Source organism: Orussus abietinus, unplaced genomic scaffold (assembly GCF_000612105.2).
Source record: "Orussus abietinus isolate OABI.00-Male unplaced genomic scaffold, Oabi_2.0 scaffold19, whole genome shotgun sequence".
In the NCBI taxonomy this organism is placed as follows: domain Eukaryota; kingdom Metazoa; phylum Arthropoda; class Insecta; order Hymenoptera; family Orussidae; genus Orussus; species Orussus abietinus.
In genome coordinates, this window is record NW_019395981.1 from 1,460,156 (window position 1) to 1,472,799 (window position 12,644).

Sequence of the window (12,644 nt, forward strand, 5' to 3'; positions counted from 1 at the left end):
TGGATGATGCCAAGAGACTCTCGATCTTGTTGTTCGGGTCCAGAGGGGTACTCGTGGTGGACGAGAACAAATGGTCGTCGTAAAATGCACCGTTGGTTGTCATTGTTTTTGCAAATCCGGATAAGCGTCGTCCATGTGAACCTCTATTAGGTTTTTCTTCGGCGCCGTCCTTTCTCGTGTGTGTACTAAATGCAGCATCGGGCTTCTGACGATCCCGTTTCTCATTTGTGTCCTTTCCAGCCCTCTCGTACAAAGAATCCTTCTCGCTGAAAGCGGGTCTACCGGATGAAGCAATATATTCCGTGTGCTTAAGGTTTACAGCTTTGCCCGATGTTGCAGGGACCCTTTGACCGTAATTCCCTGCATTCTGGACGAGGAGGAGGTCCTCGGAAATCGGGACAGATAAGTCACCAATATTCTCTCTGATGTCTTCCTCTGGTATTGCCTCGATTGATTGTGATCGAGATGCCACCGTTTCAAAGATCCGTCCAATCGAAGATGCTGGATAATTCTCAGAAAAGTCAAGCTCCTCCGTCACCTGCGCCAATTTCTCGTTATCTCTTTCAAGAGGCGGCATATTCGAGCCGTTTGCATCGTTGGCTTTAGAAATAGATGTGGAATCGTCTATCGACGTCGCGCTGTCCGATTTAAATCCAGATATCAAAGGCTCATCCTCGAAGTGATAGGGTTGAACCAATTGAACGGGTCGACGGTGAAAGCTTTTCCGGGAGAACTGATCCTTCCAATCCTGAAACCAAACGGGTGAATTAAATTGCGTAGAAATTTAGTAAACCGGAAAAGTTTAATGAAGATACGAAGGATTCAGGGCAAGCCCTGGAATTAACGGAAACGGTCTAGGCACAAGTCCGAGTCCTACGAAACCAAGGTATAAATCACTCTAACGCGGACCACGGGACACCTTAGGATAACTTATTCTCATTAGGCATAATTTTGATCCATAACGTAACTCGACAGTGGTTCACGGCGTGAGAGAAACCTCGGTAAGCATGATACACGAGGCCTGAAAATCGCCGTTAACGAATCCAAAATCCATTTTATCTGAAATATCGATGAAAATTCTGAAACCTCTATTTTTCATACCACCTGTCCCAGCTCCGTTTCTACGATTCGTGAGTTATTCGTCCGGGGAAAAAGTCGATGGGGATTACCGAAGATTCCGAAAATGAATTACTAACTGCGTCCTGGGTGTTCCGGCCGAGTTCTGCCGCGCGTTTTCCGAGGGAAAACTGCGCGGTCGAGGCACTGTGCTCATCGGATGATCCGTATTGTACCAAGGGATGATAGCCCCATTCGTCAGCCAAGTATCTGACCTCGGTGGAAGATTGGTCAGCATTCACGTAGTACCGACCGGTGGCTATCTGTCCGGATTTGCTCTCCACCTTCCCCTGACTTTCCCCACCTTCGTCGATTTCGTAGACGTATCGGTAGGTGGGAACATCCTGGAATAAAAACGAACTTACATGAACTCCCGCGATGGTTCCGAGTCCTTCGATCCCTGGAAAATCGATCACCGGGGAGAATGAAACCGTTCGATCCACGAGAAAAATTGACAAGACCAATGGCGCGTTAATCGAACGAGAAATCTCTCGTCAGTTTTCGATCAAACGCCAGGAATCGAAGCTTTGCCAGTCGGCGCACCTGTCCGGCTTTGCGGCCGTTGACGCGCGTAATGGCGCAGTCCGCGGTGTAATGCAGTGTTTGCCCAACAAATTAAAAATCTCCGTTTCACTCGGAGTGCGTGGGTTTTAAAATATTTACGAACAATCGCCATTTACCCGGCAGGCCTCGCAATCCAGTTCCCTGCTCGACGCATCGAGAGAGCTTGCGGCTATAAATAAAACGCCACGATTCGACCCGATAGAAAAGCACTACCGTGTTGTCCGTCGCGGGTGTCGTCGTCAGACCGTGGGTTAAAAGAAAGAGAGAGAAGTCGGCTGTGTGATCTCGGAATTAAGTTTGAGGCACAAACAAAATTGACATGCTTAACGTCTACATCACAGAAACATTCCAATAAGCCTGTTCATTTTGTTTGTGCCTCAAAATGAATTCCAGGTTCACACAATAAGAGAAGTCCCACGAGTGACACTTTGAACCAGGGTTTGGGAATCGAAGGATGTCGAGGAGGGATCGACGTTTTCGGCCTCTTTCCCATATTCGTAACTTCCTGCGGATATCTCGCGTTAATCAAGATCCCTTGGTCTCGTCTGGTTCATCGTTATCGGGAACGAATCGCGCTAAATAATCGACGCGACGGTCGAACCGATCCCTCGACCTGCGGGCATAGAAATCTTTAACCTAGATCTACTTGTGTCAGCTCCGTTTGCGCTCGTACCGAGCCGAGCGTACAGGTGCGGCGTGTAGATACGCTCTTCGAACTTGTGTACGTGGACGCGTTCTCCACCACCCAGTGAATATTGTAGTTAAATGGTCCGGCAGGAGGTGGGACGAAATTTTGCATGTGTTTCTACTTTCCGAGCCGTATAGTCGTTCGTTTTCTCGTTTTTGCCCCCGCCTTTGTCTCCTACCCCTCTTTCCCTCTGGTGAGCGACTACTTTATAAGTACACACCGACATAAAAAATGAACGTTCCCGCGACTTTATGCTCCGCAGCTTTCATCCTCTTTCCGCGTCTCCTTTTGTTTTCCAAAACTCATTCCGCTTTGCGCTTTACCCGCCGATTTTCTCGGGAATACGTCGCGATCTCTAATAGTTGCCCTCCTGGCACCAAGTGCTATAGTTCCCTCTTTTAAATTGTCGGAAATATGTCGTGCTTATTCTCGAAATCGCGTCCCATTTTCCCGGGATTTTCCTCAGGTGTGGAGAAATGCGCCCGCAATTATTAGACAACCATCGCGATTATTTTCAACGCTTCTGAATGCTTGGACGTTTATTGCGCCTCCATGTCGGGGTTTCTAATTACTCCTTGAAGACGGTGAAATTTAATCCTCGGCTTTCGTTCGGCCATAAACGCTTTCACTTTCTTCGCGCCGATGGAATAAACTCATTACCCTGGGAAGAGTACGAGTTTTTGGAGAAATTCGACTTTTTACCACGTTTCGCCCGTTTTCGCTCATTATTTGCATTTTTTATTGCGACCAGGCTTGGCTTTCAGCTGGCCTTTGTGCTATAATTCAGTATTGCCTCGTAATCACGGTGCAGTGCCGGAAGCACTTGCGTTTGTACTTCCTGAATACACTTTTCACATTCAATTAATTATCCTTTCGGTTAGTCATCCCGTAATGAAAATTTCGGTCAAATCACATCACTCGTATGACAAAACCTGAGCCACCCTGACAAATGCCGGATGCGGCAGTGTTCATACATCACTGAGGAGGTACTGGACAGAGTGTGATTGATCTCTGAATACTGTAGGTGCAACGGTGGTTATTCATCTCCCGTGATGTGTGCATGCGTAACAAATCACGCGAGTTTTCAAGTAAATTTCAACTTCCGTTTCATTCGGCGTGGACACCCGGGGCAGGAACTATAGCAAGTCGTTGTTATAATGTACTTATCCATCTAAATTTATTCCGCACGACCGGGTGTACATAATCGAGGGAATTATTCAAAACGGCGCATGTACTCTCCCGCAACACCGCACCCCTAAGTCTCACCTGGTCACTGGCTTGCCGTTTAACGAGATCAGGTGCAGATATTGCTATGGAAGTTGCTACCCACGGGAACACCGCAACCTGTAACAAGTCGAAAATATTTCATGACAAAGAGACCTTCGACGGGAAGACAAGGAAGAAATTACCTAGACGTGCTCTCTAATTCTTGTACGCCCGCTTTAATCAGCACGTTTATGACTTCATTACCTTCTAAGCTGTCCGTTAAAACGGATTACGAGGTGAACCAATAGCCGAGAATCGATTGACTTCGGCCCCAGTCCGTTGATTAATTCCCTCAAGAACGGGGGAGGATTTTTTGTACGCCTCTTTATTCCCCAAAAAGAATAAGAGGGAAGTCTACCTCCGAACGAACCTATCGAAATACCCTCGGGATCCTCTAGCTCTTGCTGAAACAACAGGAATTTACGTGACCTCTGGAACTTGCGTTAGTATTCCATCCCTTAGCCTTGCATCGCATCCTCGGTTAACAGAGAAACTCTGAAACATAACGCTAAATGAACAGCTAGACGGGATTCGTCGGGAATCTGAAAGCTCCCTACGTTCTACGGCTCGTAACTCGAGCAGTTCTAAACAGAAAGGGACGTTCGGTGCACTTCGAAATATTGTCAGCACTATTCGACAACGTTGTCGGGGCAAGGGGCGCTTTTTAATGCACCCTTTGGATGGAAACTTGTGCTCTTCACCCGTTGGGCTGCACTTCGAACCTCTCGTACGAGTCGATTTTTTTTTCCCGCCCCCCCGGAGTTAAAGACATTTTTATGATCTATCAGAATAATCGTCTGCGACTCACCGATTGGAAATCACAAAAGAATGGCTTCGAGATGATAGAGTAGGGTACTGGGTTAAGAGAGGTACTCGGGACGAAGTAATAACGCATTGCCCTGGGATCATTACTGTAATCATCCCAAGTAACAGGACCGCGTACCGATTTATACAATTACGAGCATCTCGCAAGCCTCTCGCGGCGGCGTTTCTGCAAATAATGTGGAGCAAGTTATCCCTATTTTGCCAACTACGGGTGCTTTGTAGAGGCTTCTTAGACGAGATCGCGTTAAAGGGGCGAGGCTCTGGAAACTGCTGGCTCACGGGATGACATTTCACTCGAAACTGCACAGACTAGAGGTGAAAATTGTCCCGAGCGTCTTTCTTCGATGGTGACGTCTCGGAGGACGTTAATCGCATTTACGAACTCATTCCGTTCGACCTGTATATCTTGCAATCCCGGGACAGGGGTTGGCGATCGATCTTAGTTTATTTCACGCTGCCACGTTTTTCTATCGGGGGCTTCTCGGGGTTACATATCATTTATCCGTAACAGATTACCACCTACGGTTACAAACCGATACGCGTCAGCGGATGGTCCAAATAAATCCCTGACAGCTTCTTCGCCGAACAAATATTCCCGATATTATTTATCGGTCGTTCTTGGGGCTTGGGATTTTTTTTCCAGATCATTTTTCGACCTCTCGCAGAAGGCTCGAAGTCGAAGTCGAGGATCGTCGAGGCGGAGAGCTCTTTCATTAAGAGGCGCGATTCCTTTCGTCGGTGCTCCTCGATACTCATCGCTCAGTGCCTTGGGAGGGGCTCGGGCGATAAATTTAACCGATGCTCGATATCGATGGAGCACAGTGAAATTAATAACAACAATAATGAGGTTATGACGCAATAAAACCTGTACGGGCGAACGCCTCTTCCTCGGAGGCGCGCCCGGGAAGGAGACTTCTCGAGAGAGAGTCGTTCCGGACCGACTCCTTCCCAGATCGACCGAGTCCGGAGAAAGAGGCAGAGAGACCGAGAAGTGAGCGGACTGCACCTCGTCCTCGCGAAAGGGATACAGGAGACCGAGTTTCACTCGACCGCCCGTCTAAGAAACCGAAGAATCGAGGGATAGTTAGAAGAGAGAGGACCGACCATCTCCTCTTCTTTTATGTCTACATTTACTCTGGCAGACTATACCCGCTATTGTCAGGGGAGATCCTCGATTCTCGTATCGATAGGGACACCCTCGACCGAGCTGCGATTCCTACAGAGAAGGAACAATCGTTTTATCGCGGAATTCCGAAGTCCGAACATCGACGGCTCCCAAAATGGCCGTCGACCTCGAGATGAAGTTATCCCAGAAATTGTGGAAAATTATAAAAAATCCAGGAATTTTTTAATGCCTTAGTTGATTGTATAGTTTGTTAGTGGATTGTCTAATTTAGGTGATTTAATTCAAGTGGTCGCGATATGCGCGATTTCGGGGTATCAATCATTTTCGGGCCTCCTGAAAACCGACCGCGCGGCGTCGAAAATTTCTCTGTGTGTTCCCTCTCGAGCGTGCGGGATTCAATTCGGCGGAAAATACGGCGATCTCAAATTTCAAATTTTCTGACGCTCCGCGAGGAAATAGATTTTCGTTTGCGGCCAGATGTGGCAAACTAGAAACTTCGCCGCACGGAGAATATCATGCATAGGAATTGCAAGCTTGTACAATCTCGCGCGAGAATCTCGAACTGCTCTCGGCCAGGTGTCGTCGCCTTCCCAGGAGGCGGGAAATCGAGGAGTTTCGAAAATAAAAATGTAAAATGGTATCGTCACGCCTTTGTCATTTTATTCCCCGCCGGTTTCGTCGGTATCGCGATAAGCAATCGCACTGACTGCTCGAAGCGTCGTTTGCTTCGACATGGGCGTCCCAAATCGAGGAATTAGAAGTCCATTCGCGAAAAACGACTTTTTTCGACCTAAAAGCAACGATGTCGATTTCACGGGGTGAAGGCACCCTTAGGTTCTCTCACCGATGGCGCAATTACGGTCACAGGCCAAGCTGGCCGTGCATTCAAAGTGTCCGATAAACCATTCTTCCTTCCCGGTACCTTGCATTCGAGTCTCTTCGAAGGAATTATTCTACCCACGTGCAGATCGCATTACGTCCCTGCGCTAAAAAAGACCATCGCATCGGCCCAATAATTGTTCCTCGTCCGGACATTTCAGCGGTCGTTCCGCAGGAGGGACCGCTCTTAAAATTAGCATCGAATTTACACGTAAGGACCCGAGGAAACAAATGAGGATTTCGGCAAGTACAGTTTTCCCAAAGCCCCATGGCGAGGAAATGTGCGACAGTTTAGGTAAACACTTCCCTCGATTTTCCTACACTCGGGCAGAGGTCGCCTTCGGTTATCCCGGGAAACTTACGAACTGGAGCAGCATATCTTTTCGCGTTAACGCATGAATGGCGTGGCTCTTCCCAGTGGATCCTGCTTCGTGGTCTCGAGTCTCTTCCTGCCAGCTGGCTTCTCTCCGTCTTCCTTTCTGGCTTCTTTCCGGGGACTTGGCGTACTCGTACAGGTCGCGGGTCAAAACCTGGAGCACCGTCGTTTACACTTGGAGACCTAGCGGTATACTGCTTCGCCCTGACACGATCCACTTGACTTAACCGGAGGCTCCAGTTATCCCCACTGAAGGAGCTGGAAGAGTCGGTGTCACGGTGAACCCCTCCAGCATCCATGCCCGTGAACCTGACCACCTAGCCCTGCCCCCGACTCGCGTTCACCTATCGCGACTCCTCCGGTACGTCGTTCCGGAATAACCAAGAAAGTTATCGAGAAAGCTCCGACTCCAGGTGGGCGCTAAAGTGGACGAGCAGGCGATCGAGGAGCCCGATCCCTTTCACGAGACCCCAAACACGGAGAACAGGAAGAAGGAAAATTCGTCCACGGAAACGCCGAGACTGTTTCCTGCATCTTGGATCACCAGTCCCAGGGGAAACGCGTTTGTTCCGTCACGGTTCGAGATCTCGATCTCGAAACGGTCGGCGTCACGGTCGGCGCCTCCGGCATCCATCATCCCAAGATGGTCGTGAACTTGGCCGATGGTCTTCCGGCGACCTTCGCGTTTTCCTTCATTTCGAATCGTGTCGAGTTGCATGCTCTATCGCCAGCTTCTACAGTTTCTTCAGACTCGGGTCGAGATGCCGGCAAAAGGTGGCTGGACGCGGAGGTGGGAAAGTCAATGTCGAGGCCCCTCCAGTCGACGTCCAGCATCCAGCGCCGTAAACTCGACCTTTCCTCGCTTTACTCGACTCCCGGTTGTCCGCGGCACGGGAGGAACGTCAAGAAAGTTACCGACGACCGCGCTTTTTCATTAAGAGCCTTCGGACGGTCTGCTGGAGCAATTTAACTTGGACTCCCCTGATGGCCGGGTTCTCTTTCAGGATTACATCTGGTACGCCTGTCATCCTTGCCTGATGCCGAAGCCGTAACTTCGCCTTCTGGACCGGTGGACGTTGTCCAGGGACCGCGTCGTTTCCGCGTCGCAAGCTTGCGGATAAATTAGGAATCCTTATTCGACGACGCGTTCGACTTGCCGAGGTGGAGGCCTTCCCTAACTTCCTTGCTGGGAACGATGGGCGGTATGTCGTGCCTTGCGAAATTGTCGGCAATCGGTTTATCATAGGAATCCCGTTTTTTATACCTAGTCGCATCGATGGAGGACTACGGTACTGTGCTGAAATCGGCCTTCAAGGTGCCCAGCACTAATTTTAATTTTCGCAATTTTCGCGAAAGTAAGCGGACCCTTGTCGCGGCTTGCCCTGCTAGGGAAAGAGAGTGCGGCAAGAGGTAAGGCGTTCCTTCGCGGTTCAATCTTTCTAGACTCATCGATATCTCCCAGAACTGGGACACTGCGCCTACCTCGAAGAGATTCCACGACGACGACTGTAACGAGGGTAAAAGTAACCCAGCTACCGTTTTCTGTCATTCCAAACCCCTCCCCTTGGTGCCGACTCCTTTAGAAACGGGCTTTCCTGCACAGCCTATGGCGGCTAAATCAAACGAGTTTGTTAGGAGGTGAACTCTTGGCAGCGAAAACGATAAAAAGGAAGTAACGCCGCCTTTGGAGTTGACTATGGGCTAATTGAACGTTAGCCTTAAGCGAAGTCATAATCGACCTCCCCGGTATGGCGAGGGAAATGCTGCTCGTTCTTTATCCGCTTCTCCTGTTGGTTTTACCGTTTCCTTTTACTATGAGAATTACGTGTTTGCATACGTCTACCGTGGGAACGTTCTTCGGACCGTGTGACTTCCGTTTTCCCGGCGTTGTGCAGTTTTTCAGAAAGAAGCTGACGCAGCTTTTCGCGTATTCCTTCGACCCTTCCTGCAGCATCCGCGGAAAAACTTCGCCGAAAGTACGTGTCGATCCTTCGGTGAGAAGCCAGTGCCTTTTTGTCAGGCTTTTACCGTGGGCAAGGACGTGGAGTGGGCTCGATTTGTTGTCGATTGCCAAAGTGAGAAACGAGGCGAGATGCTCGGAATTGGAAACCGGTGAAAGTGTAACCGTGGAAGCAGGTTAAGGTGCCCTGAAGGAAGCGTCTCGTTTTATTCGCCTGGGCCGAGAGGCAACGCTTTTGATTGCCATCGCCTCAAAATAGCCAGCGGGCGAATTTACATACATACTTAAAAGGGGATACCCTTACAAACGTCAAGAAATTCATGGTTCATCATTCCATTCTTATTGCATTTGGCATTAAAGGACCACCTGTTAATTTCCAAGGTACCTACAGCGGAAACAATTCAGCCTGCGGAAATGCACGTTACTTCGATCATTTCATCCCAGGTTGGAAAGTAGTTTTCGAACTTCGGGTCAAAGAAAATTTACCGCCGGAAATTTAATATGGGGAAACCTTTGTGTCGCCGCTGATGAACCGGAAGGAACTTTCCTATTTGACCGAAGAACGAGAAACGTCGATATCCGGTGGCGTCTACGTACGCGTACAAGCAATGCTCTTTACACCACGATGAGTGAAGGTCGACACTTACGAGGAGAACAGAAAGTACACTTTCTCAGAGCCTTCTCCGAGCTCCGTCCCAACAGGATTTGAGCTGATGCTATTTAGCGCAGGCTCTTCCAGCCTTGCTCCACAAAGGCTCGAAGAAATTGCACCGTAAGAAAGAGAGTACTATTCGCTCAGGTGCATTCCACACGAATACTCGGCACCTCGTCCCTGCAATTGCGTAACTGCTTAATCGATAAGTCAATACTTAGACGTCATTGTTAAGATCGTTCCTCTCCTCCTTACCGGTGCATTTTTTTTAATGATAAAAAATTCGCAACCGCGTATAATCGTAACTCGATCGCGAGTGAAAGTAGTAAGATATTTCGTAGTTTCCTCGACACGAAAAAAATAAATAAAAAAAGGAAAATCGACGATACCTTAGCGCGATCCCAAGTGAAATTCCCATGATTGAATTTCATTGAACGGAATGTCCCAGTACTCGTGAAAGTATGCAACGCGACATACGCCCGATTTCAATAGTTGCATGCTGCGAGGGGCGTCGCCCCTGCTGCACTTTCTAAATTAACATTGCAATTATAGAGTAACGGATTCATTCCACGGTTGTTTAAGTAAAAGCACGACGAGCTGTGAATTTTTCTATGTATGCCTAATTACGTTTGGTCGTAATCGCATATGCGTTGGCTGTCTCGACATTTTATGCACGGCGCGAATGCATGATCGATATGCAAACGAGACACTTCATAAAATTGCCGGTAAGCTACTATTTTTTTTTTTTTTTTTTTTCGGCGAGGAGGAACAACGATAAAAGCCACTGAAAAGTGCCATTGTGCCTGACAGAACGAAATAGAATTTTAAATATACCGACGCGACGAGCTCTTTGCGTTAGCCTCGACCCTGCACGTTCCAACGCAAATTGACACTCGCCCATGGACATTGGCACGTCTCTTTTGAACATTACATGTAAATATACGAATGAACACTTTGACGTTTACCAATGATTTAACGCTTTAACGATAACGACACGTAGGGCGTTGATTACGAGTTAGAATTATTTCCCGCGCGGTTGCGACGAATCGCTGACTCGAAATCCCTTAAATTTTCGCGATCGATGCTTTGCTATTTTAATTAAAGAGTAGATATAAATACAGTAGGCGAAGCTTTTTATTTAATAGGAGCCTTACCTGAAAACCAACACCTCTTGTTTGTCTTCGAAAAGGTGTCGCCACTGAAATAAGGATATCTCTCTATAGGTGTTTAATACTGATATGGACATTTATGGGAGGCTAATAAATCAACGGCGATCCGTCTCCGAGACACCCTGTATTTATTGAAATCCTTGAAAGTGATACATTATTTTAACGCTAAATATTTTACAGATCCACGAAGAAAAGGCAATATTTCAGCAACATCCTGGACACCCCCTTGCATCGAAAGTCTGCACCAAAGAGTGCATTACGTATAACGCAGTCACTTAGAGTTCAATGCAGACTTTACGACGCAATATCCACCGCAATATTTCATATTTGTCGTTCCTTGTCCACCCCTCAATTCCGGTCTATCCAGATACGCGAAGACAATAAAGTACGCTATTATCGAAGGGTATACGTAAAGGAGACAAGCTTTCACGTTTCGTTAAAGACCATTAGGGCGAGTGAATGAGATCGGCGTAGCTCGGTTTTATGGAGACGATTCGGTGTTCAGGGCCAATATAAATTAGAGGAAAAGGCCGGGCCAGAGGGTGTCGAGAAAAGGGGTAAAATGGACACCAAAGTTCGAGGAAGGGAAATTCGGGCGGTTTTCATGTGACCGATTTTTCGAAGGTGCACACCCTGCATGTACCTTCCGCCATTCAACTCCAAGGATCGGCACCGAAACGATTTTGGATTTGGAACGCGATAGAAATGACTTTTGTAAATGTTAGTCATCCCCAAAACAGATTACGCTAGTCCCACTCTGCCCCATTAATTTCCGCAAATATTCCCATAAAGATTCAATTCTATTATAACAACACACTGAGCGAACAAGTTTCGTTACAGCCCGCCTTGCTGTCCCTGTAATCGACACGCACTCAGCACACATATAAACTTTATATCGATTTCATTAATAGTAAATCGTTAAATCTTCATTGTCCAAGCTAGAACGCTCACCATACGTACATACGCGTGTACGTACATGCAGGTACGTAAACGCGAGCGCAATTATAATTGTGCACCTGCACGTACACGAATGATACATATGTACATGTATGCACAATTCATACGCATTAATATATACACCTAGCCCCGCTTCAACTTATTCTAGGCAAGTACAGTCGATTCTCGATTATGTTCTCAGGTAAACTGTAAATAATGTACGCGGCTTGCCGTACGAATAAGTTAAACCGACACACTCCGTATGCATACCCATACGTATGACGATAAAAATATTCAATTACTTATTCCTTCACTTTCTCCCGTATTTCACTCAGTACATGCATCGCTTCTTGAAAACTTGGTACGACCGAGGGCCTTATCGAAACTTCACCAATTACAAGGTACCACAATTCGGTCGCATTTTTAATAAAAACCGTTCCTGCATTCGGTGCGATTAGTCTAGTTAATCTTTCGGCATTCCTCCCGAACACGGTCCCTTCTATATTCGTGATAATTTCGCTTTCTTATTCTAGAAGAGCGTGTGGACGATCACTTGCATATCTTTGGAGAATATCAAACACAGCCATAGAACGTAAATTAATATTCTACTATTCTGGATACAGGAAGTCTGTAAAACTTATGGCCTGTTGATACTATGACGCATCGGCTATCTTACAAATCACTTCACTTAGGGATCAATGATCAAATCACCAATATCGAAAGCACCGATCTTGATCGTTCTTTACTCGGCCCACGACTTTCTAGTCCCTAAATCTCATTTTTTACTTCTTTTTTATTCAAATTACCTAAGATTACGAAAGACGGATGAAAACTTAGTCAATAGATTCTGTCACTATTATCAAACAACTGATAATAGGAACTCGAATAAAAAGTATGTCAAGTCTCTTTCTCACTTTGTCGTGGGCCGATCGGGTCGTTTGCTTTTTTTAGGCTGCTTTGAAAACGCAGGTTTTCCTCTCTCTTAGAAAACAATTGAACCTCGGTAGAAAAATAAGAAACGATAATCTTTGGAACGCAGTATTAATATTTTTTTACCGTAGGAAATAAAAATTCTTCGTTGCTAGAT